General features: G+C 33.1%; 34 non-coding genes across 34 annotated transcripts; all 34 read left to right on the top strand.

Annotated features, from left to right (window-relative positions):
* Window positions 1–370: 370 nt before the first annotated feature.
* Window positions 371–489, top strand: LOC149958206 (U5 spliceosomal RNA). Its single transcript, XR_016479231.1, has one exon. It is a non-coding gene; the product is annotated as a U5 spliceosomal RNA (small nuclear RNA).
* Window positions 490–921: 432 nt separating this feature from the next.
* On the top strand, window positions 922–1,040 carry LOC149958205 (U5 spliceosomal RNA). The gene has a single exon (XR_016479230.1). It is a non-coding gene; the product is annotated as a U5 spliceosomal RNA (small nuclear RNA).
* A 432-nt stretch (window positions 1,041–1,472) lies between these two features.
* On the top strand, window positions 1,473–1,591 carry LOC149958204 (U5 spliceosomal RNA). Its single transcript, XR_016479229.1, has one exon. It is a non-coding gene; the product is annotated as a U5 spliceosomal RNA (small nuclear RNA).
* Window positions 1,592–2,023: 432 nt separating this feature from the next.
* On the top strand, window positions 2,024–2,142 carry LOC149958203 (U5 spliceosomal RNA). The gene has a single exon (XR_016479228.1). It is a non-coding gene; the product is annotated as a U5 spliceosomal RNA (small nuclear RNA).
* Window positions 2,143–2,574: 432 nt separating this feature from the next.
* On the top strand, window positions 2,575–2,693 carry LOC149958202 (U5 spliceosomal RNA). Its single transcript, XR_016479227.1, has one exon. It is a non-coding gene; the product is annotated as a U5 spliceosomal RNA (small nuclear RNA).
* Window positions 2,694–3,125: 432 nt separating this feature from the next.
* LOC149958201 (U5 spliceosomal RNA) lies at window positions 3,126–3,244 on the top strand. Its single transcript, XR_016479226.1, has one exon. It is a non-coding gene; the product is annotated as a U5 spliceosomal RNA (small nuclear RNA).
* A 432-nt stretch (window positions 3,245–3,676) lies between these two features.
* Window positions 3,677–3,795, top strand: LOC149958200 (U5 spliceosomal RNA). The gene has a single exon (XR_016479225.1). It is a non-coding gene; the product is annotated as a U5 spliceosomal RNA (small nuclear RNA).
* Window positions 3,796–4,227: 432 nt separating this feature from the next.
* Window positions 4,228–4,346, top strand: LOC149958199 (U5 spliceosomal RNA). Its single transcript, XR_016479224.1, has one exon. It is a non-coding gene; the product is annotated as a U5 spliceosomal RNA (small nuclear RNA).
* Window positions 4,347–4,778: 432 nt separating this feature from the next.
* Window positions 4,779–4,897, top strand: LOC149958198 (U5 spliceosomal RNA). Its single transcript, XR_016479223.1, has one exon. It is a non-coding gene; the product is annotated as a U5 spliceosomal RNA (small nuclear RNA).
* Window positions 4,898–5,329: 432 nt separating this feature from the next.
* Window positions 5,330–5,448, top strand: LOC149958197 (U5 spliceosomal RNA). Its single transcript, XR_016479221.1, has one exon. It is a non-coding gene; the product is annotated as a U5 spliceosomal RNA (small nuclear RNA).
* A 432-nt stretch (window positions 5,449–5,880) lies between these two features.
* LOC149958196 (U5 spliceosomal RNA) lies at window positions 5,881–5,999 on the top strand. The gene has a single exon (XR_016479220.1). It is a non-coding gene; the product is annotated as a U5 spliceosomal RNA (small nuclear RNA).
* A 432-nt stretch (window positions 6,000–6,431) lies between these two features.
* On the top strand, window positions 6,432–6,550 carry LOC149958195 (U5 spliceosomal RNA). The gene has a single exon (XR_016479219.1). It is a non-coding gene; the product is annotated as a U5 spliceosomal RNA (small nuclear RNA).
* A 432-nt stretch (window positions 6,551–6,982) lies between these two features.
* On the top strand, window positions 6,983–7,101 carry LOC149958194 (U5 spliceosomal RNA). The gene has a single exon (XR_016479218.1). It is a non-coding gene; the product is annotated as a U5 spliceosomal RNA (small nuclear RNA).
* A 432-nt stretch (window positions 7,102–7,533) lies between these two features.
* LOC149958193 (U5 spliceosomal RNA) lies at window positions 7,534–7,652 on the top strand. The gene has a single exon (XR_016479217.1). It is a non-coding gene; the product is annotated as a U5 spliceosomal RNA (small nuclear RNA).
* Window positions 7,653–8,084: 432 nt separating this feature from the next.
* On the top strand, window positions 8,085–8,203 carry LOC149958192 (U5 spliceosomal RNA). The gene has a single exon (XR_016479216.1). It is a non-coding gene; the product is annotated as a U5 spliceosomal RNA (small nuclear RNA).
* A 432-nt stretch (window positions 8,204–8,635) lies between these two features.
* On the top strand, window positions 8,636–8,754 carry LOC149958191 (U5 spliceosomal RNA). Its single transcript, XR_016479215.1, has one exon. It is a non-coding gene; the product is annotated as a U5 spliceosomal RNA (small nuclear RNA).
* Window positions 8,755–9,186: 432 nt separating this feature from the next.
* LOC149958190 (U5 spliceosomal RNA) lies at window positions 9,187–9,305 on the top strand. The gene has a single exon (XR_016479214.1). It is a non-coding gene; the product is annotated as a U5 spliceosomal RNA (small nuclear RNA).
* Window positions 9,306–9,737: 432 nt separating this feature from the next.
* Window positions 9,738–9,856, top strand: LOC149958189 (U5 spliceosomal RNA). Its single transcript, XR_016479213.1, has one exon. It is a non-coding gene; the product is annotated as a U5 spliceosomal RNA (small nuclear RNA).
* A 432-nt stretch (window positions 9,857–10,288) lies between these two features.
* On the top strand, window positions 10,289–10,407 carry LOC149958188 (U5 spliceosomal RNA). The gene has a single exon (XR_016479212.1). It is a non-coding gene; the product is annotated as a U5 spliceosomal RNA (small nuclear RNA).
* Window positions 10,408–10,839: 432 nt separating this feature from the next.
* Window positions 10,840–10,958, top strand: LOC149958187 (U5 spliceosomal RNA). Its single transcript, XR_016479210.1, has one exon. It is a non-coding gene; the product is annotated as a U5 spliceosomal RNA (small nuclear RNA).
* A 432-nt stretch (window positions 10,959–11,390) lies between these two features.
* On the top strand, window positions 11,391–11,509 carry LOC149958186 (U5 spliceosomal RNA). Its single transcript, XR_016479209.1, has one exon. It is a non-coding gene; the product is annotated as a U5 spliceosomal RNA (small nuclear RNA).
* A 432-nt stretch (window positions 11,510–11,941) lies between these two features.
* Window positions 11,942–12,060, top strand: LOC149958185 (U5 spliceosomal RNA). Its single transcript, XR_016479208.1, has one exon. It is a non-coding gene; the product is annotated as a U5 spliceosomal RNA (small nuclear RNA).
* Window positions 12,061–12,492: 432 nt separating this feature from the next.
* On the top strand, window positions 12,493–12,611 carry LOC149958184 (U5 spliceosomal RNA). The gene has a single exon (XR_016479207.1). It is a non-coding gene; the product is annotated as a U5 spliceosomal RNA (small nuclear RNA).
* A 432-nt stretch (window positions 12,612–13,043) lies between these two features.
* On the top strand, window positions 13,044–13,162 carry LOC149958183 (U5 spliceosomal RNA). The gene has a single exon (XR_016479206.1). It is a non-coding gene; the product is annotated as a U5 spliceosomal RNA (small nuclear RNA).
* A 432-nt stretch (window positions 13,163–13,594) lies between these two features.
* LOC149958182 (U5 spliceosomal RNA) lies at window positions 13,595–13,713 on the top strand. Its single transcript, XR_016479205.1, has one exon. It is a non-coding gene; the product is annotated as a U5 spliceosomal RNA (small nuclear RNA).
* A 432-nt stretch (window positions 13,714–14,145) lies between these two features.
* Window positions 14,146–14,264, top strand: LOC149958181 (U5 spliceosomal RNA). Its single transcript, XR_016479204.1, has one exon. It is a non-coding gene; the product is annotated as a U5 spliceosomal RNA (small nuclear RNA).
* Window positions 14,265–14,696: 432 nt separating this feature from the next.
* On the top strand, window positions 14,697–14,815 carry LOC149958180 (U5 spliceosomal RNA). The gene has a single exon (XR_016479203.1). It is a non-coding gene; the product is annotated as a U5 spliceosomal RNA (small nuclear RNA).
* Window positions 14,816–15,247: 432 nt separating this feature from the next.
* LOC149958179 (U5 spliceosomal RNA) lies at window positions 15,248–15,366 on the top strand. Its single transcript, XR_016479202.1, has one exon. It is a non-coding gene; the product is annotated as a U5 spliceosomal RNA (small nuclear RNA).
* A 432-nt stretch (window positions 15,367–15,798) lies between these two features.
* LOC149958178 (U5 spliceosomal RNA) lies at window positions 15,799–15,917 on the top strand. Its single transcript, XR_016479201.1, has one exon. It is a non-coding gene; the product is annotated as a U5 spliceosomal RNA (small nuclear RNA).
* A 432-nt stretch (window positions 15,918–16,349) lies between these two features.
* On the top strand, window positions 16,350–16,468 carry LOC149958177 (U5 spliceosomal RNA). Its single transcript, XR_016479199.1, has one exon. It is a non-coding gene; the product is annotated as a U5 spliceosomal RNA (small nuclear RNA).
* Window positions 16,469–16,900: 432 nt separating this feature from the next.
* On the top strand, window positions 16,901–17,019 carry LOC149958176 (U5 spliceosomal RNA). The gene has a single exon (XR_016479198.1). It is a non-coding gene; the product is annotated as a U5 spliceosomal RNA (small nuclear RNA).
* A 432-nt stretch (window positions 17,020–17,451) lies between these two features.
* LOC149958175 (U5 spliceosomal RNA) lies at window positions 17,452–17,570 on the top strand. Its single transcript, XR_016479197.1, has one exon. It is a non-coding gene; the product is annotated as a U5 spliceosomal RNA (small nuclear RNA).
* A 432-nt stretch (window positions 17,571–18,002) lies between these two features.
* On the top strand, window positions 18,003–18,121 carry LOC149958174 (U5 spliceosomal RNA). The gene has a single exon (XR_016479196.1). It is a non-coding gene; the product is annotated as a U5 spliceosomal RNA (small nuclear RNA).
* A 432-nt stretch (window positions 18,122–18,553) lies between these two features.
* LOC149958173 (U5 spliceosomal RNA) lies at window positions 18,554–18,672 on the top strand. The gene has a single exon (XR_016479195.1). It is a non-coding gene; the product is annotated as a U5 spliceosomal RNA (small nuclear RNA).
* Window positions 18,673–18,707: the final 35 nt, after the last annotated feature.

The raw sequence follows: 18,707 nt of genomic DNA, 5'->3' as shown, positions 1-18,707 counted from the left end.
TCAATGTTTCGACGTTTAAATTTCACGAATGACTATAACGCCGCCAGCTACGGCGGGGTTTTATTGAAATGGCATCAAAAAATTTCGAACGATTAAATGATAATTTTGGTCATGGTCATGGTCATGGTCAGCAGTTAAGCGAAGGAAAAAAAAGAAAATTGCAGACGATTCCTTTAACAATTACATGTTGAGTTAATAACAAAATTTCTTTTTTTAACACCTTCTTACAAGAACGGTAATTTGTGCGTTTCTCATGATAAAGTAATGTAATTAAAATCTTCGCTTTATTACTTGTAATTCATACAAATAAAATATAGTGTAACATGGTTTGATACAATAATCATTTTACTTATAGTAGCCACGATATATTATGCTCTAGCTTCTCCTCAATCGCTTTAATCTTTCGCCTTTTACTAAAGATTACCGTGGGGAGGAGCAATATTATGAGCCTTTAAGCTATTTTTGAATACTCTACCTTGTGGTAGAGTTCGCTTTGAATCTAAAAATAAACACCCACATCGCAAAACACCTGTGTGAAAACCTTTAAAGTTTCAATGTTTCGACGTTTAAATTTCACGAATGACTATAACGCCGCCAGCTACGGCGGGGTTTTATTGAAATGGCATCAAAAAATTTCGAACGATTAAATGATAATTTTGGTCATGGTCATGGTCATGGTCAGCAGTTAAGCGAAGGAAAAAAAAGAAAATTGCAGACGATTCCTTTAACAATTACATGTTGAGTTAATAACAAAATTTCTTTTTTTAACACCTTCTTACAAGAACGGTAATTTGTGCGTTTCTCATGATAAAGTAATGTAATTAAAATCTTCGCTTTATTACTTGTAATTCATACAAATAAAATATAGTGTAACATGGTTTGATACAATAATCATTTTACTTATAGTAGCCACGATATATTATGCTCTAGCTTCTCCTCAATCGCTTTAATCTTTCGCCTTTTACTAAAGATTACCGTGGGGAGGAGCAATATTATGAGCCTTTAAGCTATTTTTGAATACTCTACCTTGTGGTAGAGTTCGCTTTGAATCTAAAAATAAACACCCACATCGCAAAACACCTGTGTGAAAACCTTTAAAGTTTCAATGTTTCGACGTTTAAATTTCACGAATGACTATAACGCCGCCAGCTACGGCGGGGTTTTATTGAAATGGCATCAAAAAATTTCGAACGATTAAATGATAATTTTGGTCATGGTCATGGTCATGGTCAGCAGTTAAGCGAAGGAAAAAAAAGAAAATTGCAGACGATTCCTTTAACAATTACATGTTGAGTTAATAACAAAATTTCTTTTTTTAACACCTTCTTACAAGAACGGTAATTTGTGCGTTTCTCATGATAAAGTAATGTAATTAAAATCTTCGCTTTATTACTTGTAATTCATACAAATAAAATATAGTGTAACATGGTTTGATACAATAATCATTTTACTTATAGTAGCCACGATATATTATGCTCTAGCTTCTCCTCAATCGCTTTAATCTTTCGCCTTTTACTAAAGATTACCGTGGGGAGGAGCAATATTATGAGCCTTTAAGCTATTTTTGAATACTCTACCTTGTGGTAGAGTTCGCTTTGAATCTAAAAATAAACACCCACATCGCAAAACACCTGTGTGAAAACCTTTAAAGTTTCAATGTTTCGACGTTTAAATTTCACGAATGACTATAACGCCGCCAGCTACGGCGGGGTTTTATTGAAATGGCATCAAAAAATTTCGAACGATTAAATGATAATTTTGGTCATGGTCATGGTCATGGTCAGCAGTTAAGCGAAGGAAAAAAAAGAAAATTGCAGACGATTCCTTTAACAATTACATGTTGAGTTAATAACAAAATTTCTTTTTTTAACACCTTCTTACAAGAACGGTAATTTGTGCGTTTCTCATGATAAAGTAATGTAATTAAAATCTTCGCTTTATTACTTGTAATTCATACAAATAAAATATAGTGTAACATGGTTTGATACAATAATCATTTTACTTATAGTAGCCACGATATATTATGCTCTAGCTTCTCCTCAATCGCTTTAATCTTTCGCCTTTTACTAAAGATTACCGTGGGGAGGAGCAATATTATGAGCCTTTAAGCTATTTTTGAATACTCTACCTTGTGGTAGAGTTCGCTTTGAATCTAAAAATAAACACCCACATCGCAAAACACCTGTGTGAAAACCTTTAAAGTTTCAATGTTTCGACGTTTAAATTTCACGAATGACTATAACGCCGCCAGCTACGGCGGGGTTTTATTGAAATGGCATCAAAAAATTTCGAACGATTAAATGATAATTTTGGTCATGGTCATGGTCATGGTCAGCAGTTAAGCGAAGGAAAAAAAAGAAAATTGCAGACGATTCCTTTAACAATTACATGTTGAGTTAATAACAAAATTTCTTTTTTTAACACCTTCTTACAAGAACGGTAATTTGTGCGTTTCTCATGATAAAGTAATGTAATTAAAATCTTCGCTTTATTACTTGTAATTCATACAAATAAAATATAGTGTAACATGGTTTGATACAATAATCATTTTACTTATAGTAGCCACGATATATTATGCTCTAGCTTCTCCTCAATCGCTTTAATCTTTCGCCTTTTACTAAAGATTACCGTGGGGAGGAGCAATATTATGAGCCTTTAAGCTATTTTTGAATACTCTACCTTGTGGTAGAGTTCGCTTTGAATCTAAAAATAAACACCCACATCGCAAAACACCTGTGTGAAAACCTTTAAAGTTTCAATGTTTCGACGTTTAAATTTCACGAATGACTATAACGCCGCCAGCTACGGCGGGGTTTTATTGAAATGGCATCAAAAAATTTCGAACGATTAAATGATAATTTTGGTCATGGTCATGGTCATGGTCAGCAGTTAAGCGAAGGAAAAAAAAGAAAATTGCAGACGATTCCTTTAACAATTACATGTTGAGTTAATAACAAAATTTCTTTTTTTAACACCTTCTTACAAGAACGGTAATTTGTGCGTTTCTCATGATAAAGTAATGTAATTAAAATCTTCGCTTTATTACTCGTAATTCATACAAATAAAATATAGTGTAACATGGTTTGATACAATAATCATTTTACTTATAGTAGCCACGATATATTATGCTCTAGCTTCTCCTCAATCGCTTTAATCTTTCGCCTTTTACTAAAGATTACCGTGGGGAGGAGCAATATTATGAGCCTTTAAGCTATTTTTGAATACTCTACCTTGTGGTAGAGTTCGCTTTGAATCTAAAAATAAACACCCACATCGCAAAACACCTGTGTGAAAACCTTTAAAGTTTCAATGTTTCGACGTTTAAATTTCACGAATGACTATAACGCCGCCAGCTACGGCGGGGTTTTATTGAAATGGCATCAAAAAATTTCGAACGATTAAATGATAATTTTGGTCATGGTCATGGTCATGGTCAGCAGTTAAGCGAAGGAAAAAAAAGAAAATTGCAGACGATTCCTTTAACAATTACATGTTGAGTTAATAACAAAATTTCTTTTTTTAACACCTTCTTACAAGAACGGTAATTTGTGCGTTTCTCATGATAAAGTAATGTAATTAAAATCTTCGCTTTATTACTCGTAATTCATACAAATAAAATATAGTGTAACATGGTTTGATACAATAATCATTTTACTTATAGTAGCCACGATATATTATGCTCTAGCTTCTCCTCAATCGCTTTAATCTTTCGCCTTTTACTAAAGATTACCGTGGGGAGGAGCAATATTATGAGCCTTTAAGCTATTTTTGAATACTCTACCTTGTGGTAGAGTTCGCTTTGAATCTAAAAATAAACACCCACATCGCAAAACACCTGTGTGAAAACCTTTAAAGTTTCAATGTTTCGACGTTTAAATTTCACGAATGACTATAACGCCGCCAGCTACGGCGGGGTTTTATTGAAATGGCATCAAAAAATTTCGAACGATTAAATGATAATTTTGGTCATGGTCATGGTCATGGTCAGCAGTTAAGCGAAGGAAAAAAAAGAAAATTGCAGACGATTCCTTTAACAATTACATGTTGAGTTAATAACAAAATTTCTTTTTTTAACACCTTCTTACAAGAACGGTAATTTGTGCGTTTCTCATGATAAAGTAATGTAATTAAAATCTTCGCTTTATTACTTGTAATTCATACAAATAAAATATAGTGTAACATGGTTTGATACAATAATCATTTTACTTATAGTAGCCACGATATATTATGCTCTAGCTTCTCCTCAATCGCTTTAATCTTTCGCCTTTTACTAAAGATTACCGTGGGGAGGAGCAATATTATGAGCCTTTAAGCTATTTTTGAATACTCTACCTTGTGGTAGAGTTCGCTTTGAATCTAAAAATAAACACCCACATCGCAAAACACCTGTGTGAAAACCTTTAAAGTTTCAATGTTTCGACGTTTAAATTTCACGAATGACTATAACGCCGCCAGCTACGGCGGGGTTTTATTGAAATGGCATCAAAAAATTTCGAACGATTAAATGATAATTTTGGTCATGGTCATGGTCATGGTCAGCAGTTAAGCGAAGGAAAAAAAAGAAAATTGCAGACGATTCCTTTAACAATTACATGTTGAGTTAATAACAAAATTTCTTTTTTTAACACCTTCTTACAAGAACGGTAATTTGTGCGTTTCTCATGATAAAGTAATGTAATTAAAATCTTCGCTTTATTACTTGTAATTCATACAAATAAAATATAGTGTAACATGGTTTGATACAATAATCATTTTACTTATAGTAGCCACGATATATTATGCTCTAGCTTCTCCTCAATCGCTTTAATCTTTCGCCTTTTACTAAAGATTACCGTGGGGAGGAGCAATATTATGAGCCTTTAAGCTATTTTTGAATACTCTACCTTGTGGTAGAGTTCGCTTTGAATCTAAAAATAAACACCCACATCGCAAAACACCTGTGTGAAAACCTTTAAAGTTTCAATGTTTCGACGTTTAAATTTCACGAATGACTATAACGCCGCCAGCTACGGCGGGGTTTTATTGAAATGGCATCAAAAAATTTCGAACGATTAAATGATAATTTTGGTCATGGTCATGGTCATGGTCAGCAGTTAAGCGAAGGAAAAAAAAGAAAATTGCAGACGATTCCTTTAACAATTACATGTTGAGTTAATAACAAAATTTCTTTTTTTAACACCTTCTTACAAGAACGGTAATTTGTGCGTTTCTCATGATAAAGTAATGTAATTAAAATCTTCGCTTTATTACTTGTAATTCATACAAATAAAATATAGTGTAACATGGTTTGATACAATAATCATTTTACTTATAGTAGCCACGATATATTATGCTCTAGCTTCTCCTCAATCGCTTTAATCTTTCGCCTTTTACTAAAGATTACCGTGGGGAGGAGCAATATTATGAGCCTTTAAGCTATTTTTGAATACTCTACCTTGTGGTAGAGTTCGCTTTGAATCTAAAAATAAACACCCACATCGCAAAACACCTGTGTGAAAACCTTTAAAGTTTCAATGTTTCGACGTTTAAATTTCACGAATGACTATAACGCCGCCAGCTACGGCGGGGTTTTATTGAAATGGCATCAAAAAATTTCGAACGATTAAATGATAATTTTGGTCATGGTCATGGTCATGGTCAGCAGTTAAGCGAAGGAAAAAAAAGAAAATTGCAGACGATTCCTTTAACAATTACATGTTGAGTTAATAACAAAATTTCTTTTTTTAACACCTTCTTACAAGAACGGTAATTTGTGCGTTTCTCATGATAAAGTAATGTAATTAAAATCTTCGCTTTATTACTTGTAATTCATACAAATAAAATATAGTGTAACATGGTTTGATACAATAATCATTTTACTTATAGTAGCCACGATATATTATGCTCTAGCTTCTCCTCAATCGCTTTAATCTTTCGCCTTTTACTAAAGATTACCGTGGGGAGGAGCAATATTATGAGCCTTTAAGCTATTTTTGAATACTCTACCTTGTGGTAGAGTTCGCTTTGAATCTAAAAATAAACACCCACATCGCAAAACACCTGTGTGAAAACCTTTAAAGTTTCAATGTTTCGACGTTTAAATTTCACGAATGACTATAACGCCGCCAGCTACGGCGGGGTTTTATTGAAATGGCATCAAAAAATTTCGAACGATTAAATGATAATTTTGGTCATGGTCATGGTCATGGTCAGCAGTTAAGCGAAGGAAAAAAAAGAAAATTGCAGACGATTCCTTTAACAATTACATGTTGAGTTAATAACAAAATTTCTTTTTTTAACACCTTCTTACAAGAACGGTAATTTGTGCGTTTCTCATGATAAAGTAATGTAATTAAAATCTTCGCTTTATTACTTGTAATTCATACAAATAAAATATAGTGTAACATGGTTTGATACAATAATCATTTTACTTATAGTAGCCACGATATATTATGCTCTAGCTTCTCCTCAATCGCTTTAATCTTTCGCCTTTTACTAAAGATTACCGTGGGGAGGAGCAATATTATGAGCCTTTAAGCTATTTTTGAATACTCTACCTTGTGGTAGAGTTCGCTTTGAATCTAAAAATAAACACCCACATCGCAAAACACCTGTGTGAAAACCTTTAAAGTTTCAATGTTTCGACGTTTAAATTTCACGAATGACTATAACGCCGCCAGCTACGGCGGGGTTTTATTGAAATGGCATCAAAAAATTTCGAACGATTAAATGATAATTTTGGTCATGGTCATGGTCATGGTCAGCAGTTAAGCGAAGGAAAAAAAAGAAAATTGCAGACGATTCCTTTAACAATTACATGTTGAGTTAATAACAAAATTTCTTTTTTTAACACCTTCTTACAAGAACGGTAATTTGTGCGTTTCTCATGATAAAGTAATGTAATTAAAATCTTCGCTTTATTACTTGTAATTCATACAAATAAAATATAGTGTAACATGGTTTGATACAATAATCATTTTACTTATAGTAGCCACGATATATTATGCTCTAGCTTCTCCTCAATCGCTTTAATCTTTCGCCTTTTACTAAAGATTACCGTGGGGAGGAGCAATATTATGAGCCTTTAAGCTATTTTTGAATACTCTACCTTGTGGTAGAGTTCGCTTTGAATCTAAAAATAAACACCCACATCGCAAAACACCTGTGTGAAAACCTTTAAAGTTTCAATGTTTCGACGTTTAAATTTCACGAATGACTATAACGCCGCCAGCTACGGCGGGGTTTTATTGAAATGGCATCAAAAAATTTCGAACGATTAAATGATAATTTTGGTCATGGTCATGGTCATGGTCAGCAGTTAAGCGAAGGAAAAAAAAGAAAATTGCAGACGATTCCTTTAACAATTACATGTTGAGTTAATAACAAAATTTCTTTTTTTAACACCTTCTTACAAGAACGGTAATTTGTGCGTTTCTCATGATAAAGTAATGTAATTAAAATCTTCGCTTTATTACTTGTAATTCATACAAATAAAATATAGTGTAACATGGTTTGATACAATAATCATTTTACTTATAGTAGCCACGATATATTATGCTCTAGCTTCTCCTCAATCGCTTTAATCTTTCGCCTTTTACTAAAGATTACCGTGGGGAGGAGCAATATTATGAGCCTTTAAGCTATTTTTGAATACTCTACCTTGTGGTAGAGTTCGCTTTGAATCTAAAAATAAACACCCACATCGCAAAACACCTGTGTGAAAACCTTTAAAGTTTCAATGTTTCGACGTTTAAATTTCACGAATGACTATAACGCCGCCAGCTACGGCGGGGTTTTATTGAAATGGCATCAAAAAATTTCGAACGATTAAATGATAATTTTGGTCATGGTCATGGTCATGGTCAGCAGTTAAGCGAAGGAAAAAAAAGAAAATTGCAGACGATTCCTTTAACAATTACATGTTGAGTTAATAACAAAATTTCTTTTTTTAACACCTTCTTACAAGAACGGTAATTTGTGCGTTTCTCATGATAAAGTAATGTAATTAAAATCTTCGCTTTATTACTTGTAATTCATACAAATAAAATATAGTGTAACATGGTTTGATACAATAATCATTTTACTTATAGTAGCCACGATATATTATGCTCTAGCTTCTCCTCAATCGCTTTAATCTTTCGCCTTTTACTAAAGATTACCGTGGGGAGGAGCAATATTATGAGCCTTTAAGCTATTTTTGAATACTCTACCTTGTGGTAGAGTTCGCTTTGAATCTAAAAATAAACACCCACATCGCAAAACACCTGTGTGAAAACCTTTAAAGTTTCAATGTTTCGACGTTTAAATTTCACGAATGACTATAACGCCGCCAGCTACGGCGGGGTTTTATTGAAATGGCATCAAAAAATTTCGAACGATTAAATGATAATTTTGGTCATGGTCATGGTCATGGTCAGCAGTTAAGCGAAGGAAAAAAAAGAAAATTGCAGACGATTCCTTTAACAATTACATGTTGAGTTAATAACAAAATTTCTTTTTTTAACACCTTCTTACAAGAACGGTAATTTGTGCGTTTCTCATGATAAAGTAATGTAATTAAAATCTTCGCTTTATTACTTGTAATTCATACAAATAAAATATAGTGTAACATGGTTTGATACAATAATCATTTTACTTATAGTAGCCACGATATATTATGCTCTAGCTTCTCCTCAATCGCTTTAATCTTTCGCCTTTTACTAAAGATTACCGTGGGGAGGAGCAATATTATGAGCCTTTAAGCTATTTTTGAATACTCTACCTTGTGGTAGAGTTCGCTTTGAATCTAAAAATAAACACCCACATCGCAAAACACCTGTGTGAAAACCTTTAAAGTTTCAATGTTTCGACGTTTAAATTTCACGAATGACTATAACGCCGCCAGCTACGGCGGGGTTTTATTGAAATGGCATCAAAAAATTTCGAACGATTAAATGATAATTTTGGTCATGGTCATGGTCATGGTCAGCAGTTAAGCGAAGGAAAAAAAAGAAAATTGCAGACGATTCCTTTAACAATTACATGTTGAGTTAATAACAAAATTTCTTTTTTTAACACCTTCTTACAAGAACGGTAATTTGTGCGTTTCTCATGATAAAGTAATGTAATTAAAATCTTCGCTTTATTACTTGTAATTCATACAAATAAAATATAGTGTAACATGGTTTGATACAATAATCATTTTACTTATAGTAGCCACGATATATTATGCTCTAGCTTCTCCTCAATCGCTTTAATCTTTCGCCTTTTACTAAAGATTACCGTGGGGAGGAGCAATATTATGAGCCTTTAAGCTATTTTTGAATACTCTACCTTGTGGTAGAGTTCGCTTTGAATCTAAAAATAAACACCCACATCGCAAAACACCTGTGTGAAAACCTTTAAAGTTTCAATGTTTCGACGTTTAAATTTCACGAATGACTATAACGCCGCCAGCTACGGCGGGGTTTTATTGAAATGGCATCAAAAAATTTCGAACGATTAAATGATAATTTTGGTCATGGTCATGGTCATGGTCAGCAGTTAAGCGAAGGAAAAAAAAGAAAATTGCAGACGATTCCTTTAACAATTACATGTTGAGTTAATAACAAAATTTCTTTTTTTAACACCTTCTTACAAGAACGGTAATTTGTGCGTTTCTCATGATAAAGTAATGTAATTAAAATCTTCGCTTTATTACTCGTAATTCATACAAATAAAATATAGTGTAACATGGTTTGATACAATAATCATTTTACTTATAGTAGCCACGATATATTATGCTCTAGCTTCTCCTCAATCGCTTTAATCTTTCGCCTTTTACTAAAGATTACCGTGGGGAGGAGCAATATTATGAGCCTTTAAGCTATTTTTGAATACTCTACCTTGTGGTAGAGTTCGCTTTGAATCTAAAAATAAACACCCACATCGCAAAACACCTGTGTGAAAACCTTTAAAGTTTCAATGTTTCGACGTTTAAATTTCACGAATGACTATAACGCCGCCAGCTACGGCGGGGTTTTATTGAAATGGCATCAAAAAATTTCGAACGATTAAATGATAATTTTGGTCATGGTCATGGTCATGGTCAGCAGTTAAGCGAAGGAAAAAAAAGAAAATTGCAGACGATTCCTTTAACAATTACATGTTGAGTTAATAACAAAATTTCTTTTTTTAACACCTTCTTACAAGAACGGTAATTTGTGCGTTTCTCATGATAAAGTAATGTAATTAAAATCTTCGCTTTATTACTTGTAATTCATACAAATAAAATATAGTGTAACATGGTTTGATACAATAATCATTTTACTTATAGTAGCCACGATATATTATGCTCTAGCTTCTCCTCAATCGCTTTAATCTTTCGCCTTTTACTAAAGATTACCGTGGGGAGGAGCAATATTATGAGCCTTTAAGCTATTTTTGAATACTCTACCTTGTGGTAGAGTTCGCTTTGAATCTAAAAATAAACACCCACATCGCAAAACACCTGTGTGAAAACCTTTAAAGTTTCAATGTTTCGACGTTTAAATTTCACGAATGACTATAACGCCGCCAGCTACGGCGGGGTTTTATTGAAATGGCATCAAAAAATTTCGAACGATTAAATGATAATTTTGGTCATGGTCATGGTCATGGTCAGCAGTTAAGCGAAGGAAAAAAAAGAAAATTGCAGACGATTCCTTTAACAATTACATGTTGAGTTAATAACAAAATTTCTTTTTTTAACACCTTCTTACAAGAACGGTAATTTGTGCGTTTCTCATGATAAAGTAATGTAATTAAAATCTTCGCTTTATTACTCGTAATTCATACAAATAAAATATAGTGTAACATGGTTTGATACAATAATCATTTTACTTATAGTAGCCACGATATATTATGCTCTAGCTTCTCCTCAATCGCTTTAATCTTTCGCCTTTTACTAAAGATTACCGTGGGGAGGAGCAATATTATGAGCCTTTAAGCTATTTTTGAATACTCTACCTTGTGGTAGAGTTCGCTTTGAATCTAAAAATAAACACCCACATCGCAAAACACCTGTGTGAAAACCTTTAAAGTTTCAATGTTTCGACGTTTAAATTTCACGAATGACTATAACGCCGCCAGCTACGGCGGGGTTTTATTGAAATGGCATCAAAAAATTTCGAACGATTAAATGATAATTTTGGTCATGGTCATGGTCATGGTCAGCAGTTAAGCGAAGGAAAAAAAAGAAAATTGCAGACGATTCCTTTAACAATTACATGTTGAGTTAATAACAAAATTTCTTTTTTTAACACCTTCTTACAAGAACGGTAATTTGTGCGTTTCTCATGATAAAGTAATGTAATTAAAATCTTCGCTTTATTACTCGTAATTCATACAAATAAAATATAGTGTAACATGGTTTGATACAATAATCATTTTACTTATAGTAGCCACGATATATTATGCTCTAGCTTCTCCTCAATCGCTTTAATCTTTCGCCTTTTACTAAAGATTACCGTGGGGAGGAGCAATATTATGAGCCTTTAAGCTATTTTTGAATACTCTACCTTGTGGTAGAGTTCGCTTTGAATCTAAAAATAAACACCCACATCGCAAAACACCTGTGTGAAAACCTTTAAAGTTTCAATGTTTCGACGTTTAAATTTCACGAATGACTATAACGCCGCCAGCTACGGCGGGGTTTTATTGAAATGGCATCAAAAAATTTCGAACGATTAAATGATAATTTTGGTCATGGTCATGGTCATGGTCAGCAGTTAAGCGAAGGAAAAAAAAGAAAATTGCAGACGATTCCTTTAACAATTACATGTTGAGTTAATAACAAAATTTCTTTTTTTAACACCTTCTTACAAGAACGGTAATTTGTGCGTTTCTCATGATAAAGTAATGTAATTAAAATCTTCGCTTTATTACTTGTAATTCATACAAATAAAATATAGTGTAACATGGTTTGATACAATAATCATTTTACTTATAGTAGCCACGATATATTATGCTCTAGCTTCTCCTCAATCGCTTTAATCTTTCGCCTTTTACTAAAGATTACCGTGGGGAGGAGCAATATTATGAGCCTTTAAGCTATTTTTGAATACTCTACCTTGTGGTAGAGTTCGCTTTGAATCTAAAAATAAACACCCACATCGCAAAACACCTGTGTGAAAACCTTTAAAGTTTCAATGTTTCGACGTTTAAATTTCACGAATGACTATAACGCCGCCAGCTACGGCGGGGTTTTATTGAAATGGCATCAAAAAATTTCGAACGATTAAATGATAATTTTGGTCATGGTCATGGTCATGGTCAGCAGTTAAGCGAAGGAAAAAAAAGAAAATTGCAGACGATTCCTTTAACAATTACATGTTGAGTTAATAACAAAATTTCTTTTTTTAACACCTTCTTACAAGAACGGTAATTTGTGCGTTTCTCATGATAAAGTAATGTAATTAAAATCTTCGCTTTATTACTTGTAATTCATACAAATAAAATATAGTGTAACATGGTTTGATACAATAATCATTTTACTTATAGTAGCCACGATATATTATGCTCTAGCTTCTCCTCAATCGCTTTAATCTTTCGCCTTTTACTAAAGATTACCGTGGGGAGGAGCAATATTATGAGCCTTTAAGCTATTTTTGAATACTCTACCTTGTGGTAGAGTTCGCTTTGAATCTAAAAATAAACACCCACATCGCAAAACACCTGTGTGAAAACCTTTAAAGTTTCAATGTTTCGACGTTTAAATTTCACGAATGACTATAACGCCGCCAGCTACGGCGGGGTTTTATTGAAATGGCATCAAAAAATTTCGAACGATTAAATGATAATTTTGGTCATGGTCATGGTCATGGTCAGCAGTTAAGCGAAGGAAAAAAAAGAAAATTGCAGACGATTCCTTTAACAATTACATGTTGAGTTAATAACAAAATTTCTTTTTTTAACACCTTCTTACAAGAACGGTAATTTGTGCGTTTCTCATGATAAAGTAATGTAATTAAAATCTTCGCTTTATTACTTGTAATTCATACAAATAAAATATAGTGTAACATGGTTTGATACAATAATCATTTTACTTATAGTAGCCACGATATATTATGCTCTAGCTTCTCCTCAATCGCTTTAATCTTTCGCCTTTTACTAAAGATTACCGTGGGGAGGAGCAATATTATGAGCCTTTAAGCTATTTTTGAATACTCTACCTTGTGGTAGAGTTCGCTTTGAATCTAAAAATAAACACCCACATCGCAAAACACCTGTGTGAAAACCTTTAAAGTTTCAATGTTTCGACGTTTAAATTTCACGAATGACTATAACGCCGCCAGCTACGGCGGGGTTTTATTGAAATGGCATCAAAAAATTTCGAACGATTAAATGATAATTTTGGTCATGGTCATGGTCATGGTCAGCAGTTAAGCGAAGGAAAAAAAAGAAAATTGCAGACGATTCCTTTAACAATTACATGTTGAGTTAATAACAAAATTTCTTTTTTTAACACCTTCTTACAAGAACGGTAATTTGTGCGTTTCTCATGATAAAGTAATGTAATTAAAATCTTCGCTTTATTACTTGTAATTCATACAAATAAAATATAGTGTAACATGGTTTGATACAATAATCATTTTACTTATAGTAGCCACGATATATTATGCTCTAGCTTCTCCTCAATCGCTTTAATCTTTCGCCTTTTACTAAAGATTACCGTGGGGAGGAGCAATATTATGAGCCTTTAAGCTATTTTTGAATACTCTACCTTGTGGTAGAGTTCGCTTTGAATCTAAAAATAAACACCCACATCGCAAAACACCTGTGTGAAAACCTTTAAAGTTTCAATGTTTCGACGTTTAAATTTCACGAATGACTATAACGCCGCCAGCTACGGCGGGGTTTTATTGAAATGGCATCAAAAAATTTCGAACGATTAAATGATAATTTTGGTCATGGTCATGGTCATGGTCAGCAGTTAAGCGAAGGAAAAAAAAGAAAATTGCAGACGATTCCTTTAACAATTACATGTTGAGTTAATAACAAAATTTCTTTTTTTAACACCTTCTTACAAGAACGGTAATTTGTGCGTTTCTCATGATAAAGTAATGTAATTAAAATCTTCGCTTTATTACTTGTAATTCATACAAATAAAATATAGTGTAACATGGTTTGATACAATAATCATTTTACTTATAGTAGCCACGATATATTATGCTCTAGCTTCTCCTCAATCGCTTTAATCTTTCGCCTTTTACTAAAGATTACCGTGGGGAGGAGCAATATTATGAGCCTTTAAGCTATTTTTGAATACTCTACCTTGTGGTAGAGTTCGCTTTGAATCTAAAAATAAACACCCACATCGCAAAACACCTGTGTGAAAACCTTTAAAGTTTCAATGTTTCGACGTTTAAATTTCACGAATGACTATAACGCCGCCAGCTACGGCGGGGTTTTATTGAAATGGCATCAAAAAATTTCGAACGATTAAATGATAATTTTGGTCATGGTCATGGTCATGGTCAGCAGTTAAGCGAAGGAAAAAAAAGAAAATTGCAGACGATTCCTTTAACAATTACATGTTGAGTTAATAACAAAATTTCTTTTTTTAACACCTTCTTACAAGAACGGTAATTTGTGCGTTTCTCATGATAAAGTAATGTAATTAAAATCTTCGCTTTATTACTTGTAATTCATACAAATAAAATATAGTGTAACATGGTTTGATACAATAATCATTTTACTTATAGTAGCCACGATATATTATGCTCTAGCTTCTCCTCAATCGCTTTAATCTTTCGCCTTTTACTAAAGATTACCGTGGGGAGGAGCAATATTATGAGCCTTTAAGCTATTTTTGAATACTCTACCTTGTGGTAGAGTTCGCTTTGAATCTAAAAATAAACACCCACATCGCAAAACACCTGTGTGAAAACCTTTAAAGTTTCAATGTTTCGACGTTTAAATTTCACGAATGACTATAACGCCGCCAGCTACGGCGGGGTTTTATTGAAATGGCATCAAAAAATTTCGAACGATTAAATGATAATTTTGGTCATGGTCATGGTCATGGTCAGCAGTTAAGCGAAGGAAAAAAAAGAAAATTGCAGACGATTCCTTTAACAATTACATGTTGAGTTAATAACAAAATTTCTTTTTTTAACACCTTCTTACAAGAACGGTAATTTGTGCGTTTCTCATGATAAAGTAATGTAATTAAAATCTTCGCTTTATTACTTGTAATTCATACAAATAAAATATAGTGTAACATGGTTTGATACAATAATCATTTTACTTATAGTAGCCACGATATATTATGCTCTAGCTTCTCCTCAATCGCTTTAATCTTTCGCCTTTTACTAAAGATTACCGTGGGGAGGAGCAATATTATGAGCCTTTAAGCTATTTTTGAATACTCTACCTTGTGGTAGAGTTCGCTTTGAATCTAAAAATAAACACCCACATCGCAAAACACCTGTGTGAAAACCTTTAAAGTTTCAATGTTTCGACGTTTAAATTTCACGAATGACTATAACGCCGCCAGCTACGGCGGGGTTTTATTGAAATGGCATCAAAAAATTTCGAACGATTAAATGATAATTTTGGTCATGGTCATGGTCATGGTCAGCAGTTAAGCGAAGGAAAAAAAAGAAAATTGCAGACGATTCCTTTAACAATTACATGTTGAGTTAATAACAAAATTTCTTTTTTTAACACCTTCTTACAAGAACGGTAATTTGTGCGTTTCTCATGATAAAGTAATGTAATTAAAATCTTCGCTTTATTACTTGTAATTCATACAAATAAAATATAGTGTAACATGGTTTGATACAATAATCATTTTACTTATAGTAGCCACGATATATTATGCTCTAGCTTCTCCTCAATCGCTTTAATCTTTCGCCTTTTACTAAAGATTACCGTGGGGAGGAGCAATATTATGAGCCTTTAAGCTATTTTTGAATACTCTACCTTGTGGTAGAGTTCGCTTTGAATCTAAAAATAAACACCCACATCGCAAAACACCTGTGTGAAAACCTTTAAAGTTTCAATGTTTCGACGTTTAAATTTCACGAATGACTATAACGCCGCCAGCTACGGCGGGGTTTTATTGAAATGGCATCAAAAAATTTCGAACGATTAAATGATAATTTTGGTCATGGTCATGGTCATGGTCAGCAGTTAAGCGAAGGAAAAAAAAGAAAATTGCAGACGATTCCTTTAACAATTACATGTTGAGTTAATAACAAAATTTCTTTTTTTAACACCTTCTTACAAGAACGGTAATTTGTGCGTTTCTCATGATAAAGTAATGTAATTAAAATCTTCGCTTTATTACTCGTAATTCATACAAATAAAATATAGTGTAACATGGTTTGATACAATAATCATTTTACTTATAGTAGCCACGATATATTATGCTCTAGCTTCTCCTCAATCGCTTTAATCTTTCGCCTTTTACTAAAGATTACCGTGGGGAGGAGCAATATTATGAGCCTTTAAGCTATTTTTGAATACTCTACCTTGTGGTAGAGTTCGCTTTGAATCTAAAAATAAACACCCACATCGCAAAACACCTGTGTGAAAACCTTTAAAGTTTCAATGTTTCGACGTTTAAATTTCACGAATGACTATAACGCCGCCAGCTACGGCGGGGTTTTATTGAAATGGCATCAAAAAATTTCGAACGATTAAATGATAATTTTGGTCATGGTCATGGTCATGGTCAGCAGTTAAGCGAAGGAAAAAAAAGAAAATTGCAGACGATTCCTTTAACAATTACATGTTGAGTTAATAACAAAATTTCTTTTTTTAACACCTTCTTACAAGAACGGTAATTTGTGCGTTTCTCATGATAAAGTAATGTAATTAAAATCTTCGCTTTATTACTTGTAATTCATACAAATAAAATATAGTGTAACATGGTTTGATACAATAATCATTTTACTTATAGTAGCCACGATATATTATGCTCTAGCTTCTCCTCAATCGCTTTAATCTTTCGCCTTTTACTAAAGATTACCGTGGGGAGGAGCAATATTATGAGCCTTTAAGCTATTTTTGAATACTCTACCTTGTGGTAGAGTTCGCTTTGAATCTAAAAATAAACACCCACATCGCAAAACACCTGTGTGAAAACCTTTAAAGTTTCAATGTTTCGACGTTTAAATTTCACGAATGACTATAACGCCGCCAGCTACGGCGGGGTTTTATTGAAATGGCATCAAAAAATTTCGAACGATTAAATGATAATTTTGGTCATGGTCATGGTCATGGTCAGCAGTTAAGCGAAGGAAAAAAAAGAAAATTGCAGACGATTCCTTTAACAATTACATGTTGAGTTAATAACAAAATTTCTTTTTTTAACACCTTCTTACAAGAACGGTAATTTGTGCGTTTCTCATGATAAAGTAATGTAATTAAAATCTTCGCTTTATTACTTGTAATTCATACAAATAAAATATAGTGTAACATGGTTTGATACAATAATCATTTTACTTATAGTAGCCACGATATATTATGCTCTAGCTTCTCCTCAATCGCTTTAATCTTTCGCCTTTTACTAAAGATTACCGTGGGGAGGAGCAATATTATGAGCCTTTAAGCTATTTTTGAATACTCTACCTTGTGGTAGAGTTCGCTTTGAATCTAAAAATAAACACCCACATCGCAAAACACCTGTGTGAAAACCTTTAAAGTTTCAATGTTTCGACGTTTAAATTTCACGAATGACTATAACGCCGCCAGCTACGGCGGGGTTTTATTGAAATGGCATCAAAAAATTTCGAACGATTAAATGATAATTTTGGTCATGGTCATGGTCATGGTCAGCAGTTAAGCGAAGGAAAAAAAAGAAAATTGCAGACGATTCCTTTAACAATTACATGTTGAGTTAATAACAAAATTTCTTTTTTTAACACCTTCTTACAAGAACGGTAATTTGTGCGTTTCTCATGATAAAGTAATGTAATTAAAATCTTCGCTTTATTACTTGTAATTCATACAAATAAAATATAGTGTAACATGGTTTGATACAATAATCATTTTACTTATAGTAGCCACGATATATTATGCTCTAGCTTCTCCTCAATCGCTTTAATCTTTCGCCTTTTACTAAAGATTACCGTGGGGAGGAGCAATATTATGAGCCTTTAAGCTATTTTTGAATACTCTACCTTGTGGTAGAGTTCGCTTTGAATCTAAAAATAAACACCCACATCGCAAAACACCTGTGTGAAAACCTTTAAAGTTTCAATGTTTCGACGTTTAAATTTCACGAATGACTATAACGCCGCCAGCTACGGCGGGGTTTTATTGAAATGGCATCAAAAAATTTCGAACGATTAAATGATAATTTTGGTCATGGTCATGGTCATGGTCAGCAGTTAAGCGAAGGAAAAAAAAGAAAATTGCAGACGATTCCTTTAACAATTACATGTTGAGTTAATAACAAAATTTCTTTTTTTAACACCTTCTTACAAGAACGGTAATTTGTGCGTTTCTCATGATAAAGTAATGTAATTAAAATCTTCGCTTTATTACTTGTAATTCATACAAATAAAATATAGTGTAACATGGTTTGATACAATAATCATTTTACTTATAGTAGCCACGATATATTATGCTCTAGCTTCTCCTCAATCGCTTTAATCTTTCGCCTTTTACTAAAGATTACCGTGGGGAGGAGCAATATTATGAGCCTTTAAGCTATTTTTGAATACTCTACCTTGTGGTAGAGTTCGCTTTGAATCTAAAAATAAACACCCACATCGCAA

Source organism: Leiobunum rupestre, chromosome 2, assembly GCF_980474605.1.
Source record: "Leiobunum rupestre chromosome 2, qqLeiRupe1.1.hap1, whole genome shotgun sequence".
NCBI lineage: Eukaryota > Metazoa > Arthropoda > Arachnida > Opiliones > Sclerosomatidae > Leiobunum > Leiobunum rupestre.
This window is presented reverse-complemented; position numbering and strand designations above follow the sequence as displayed.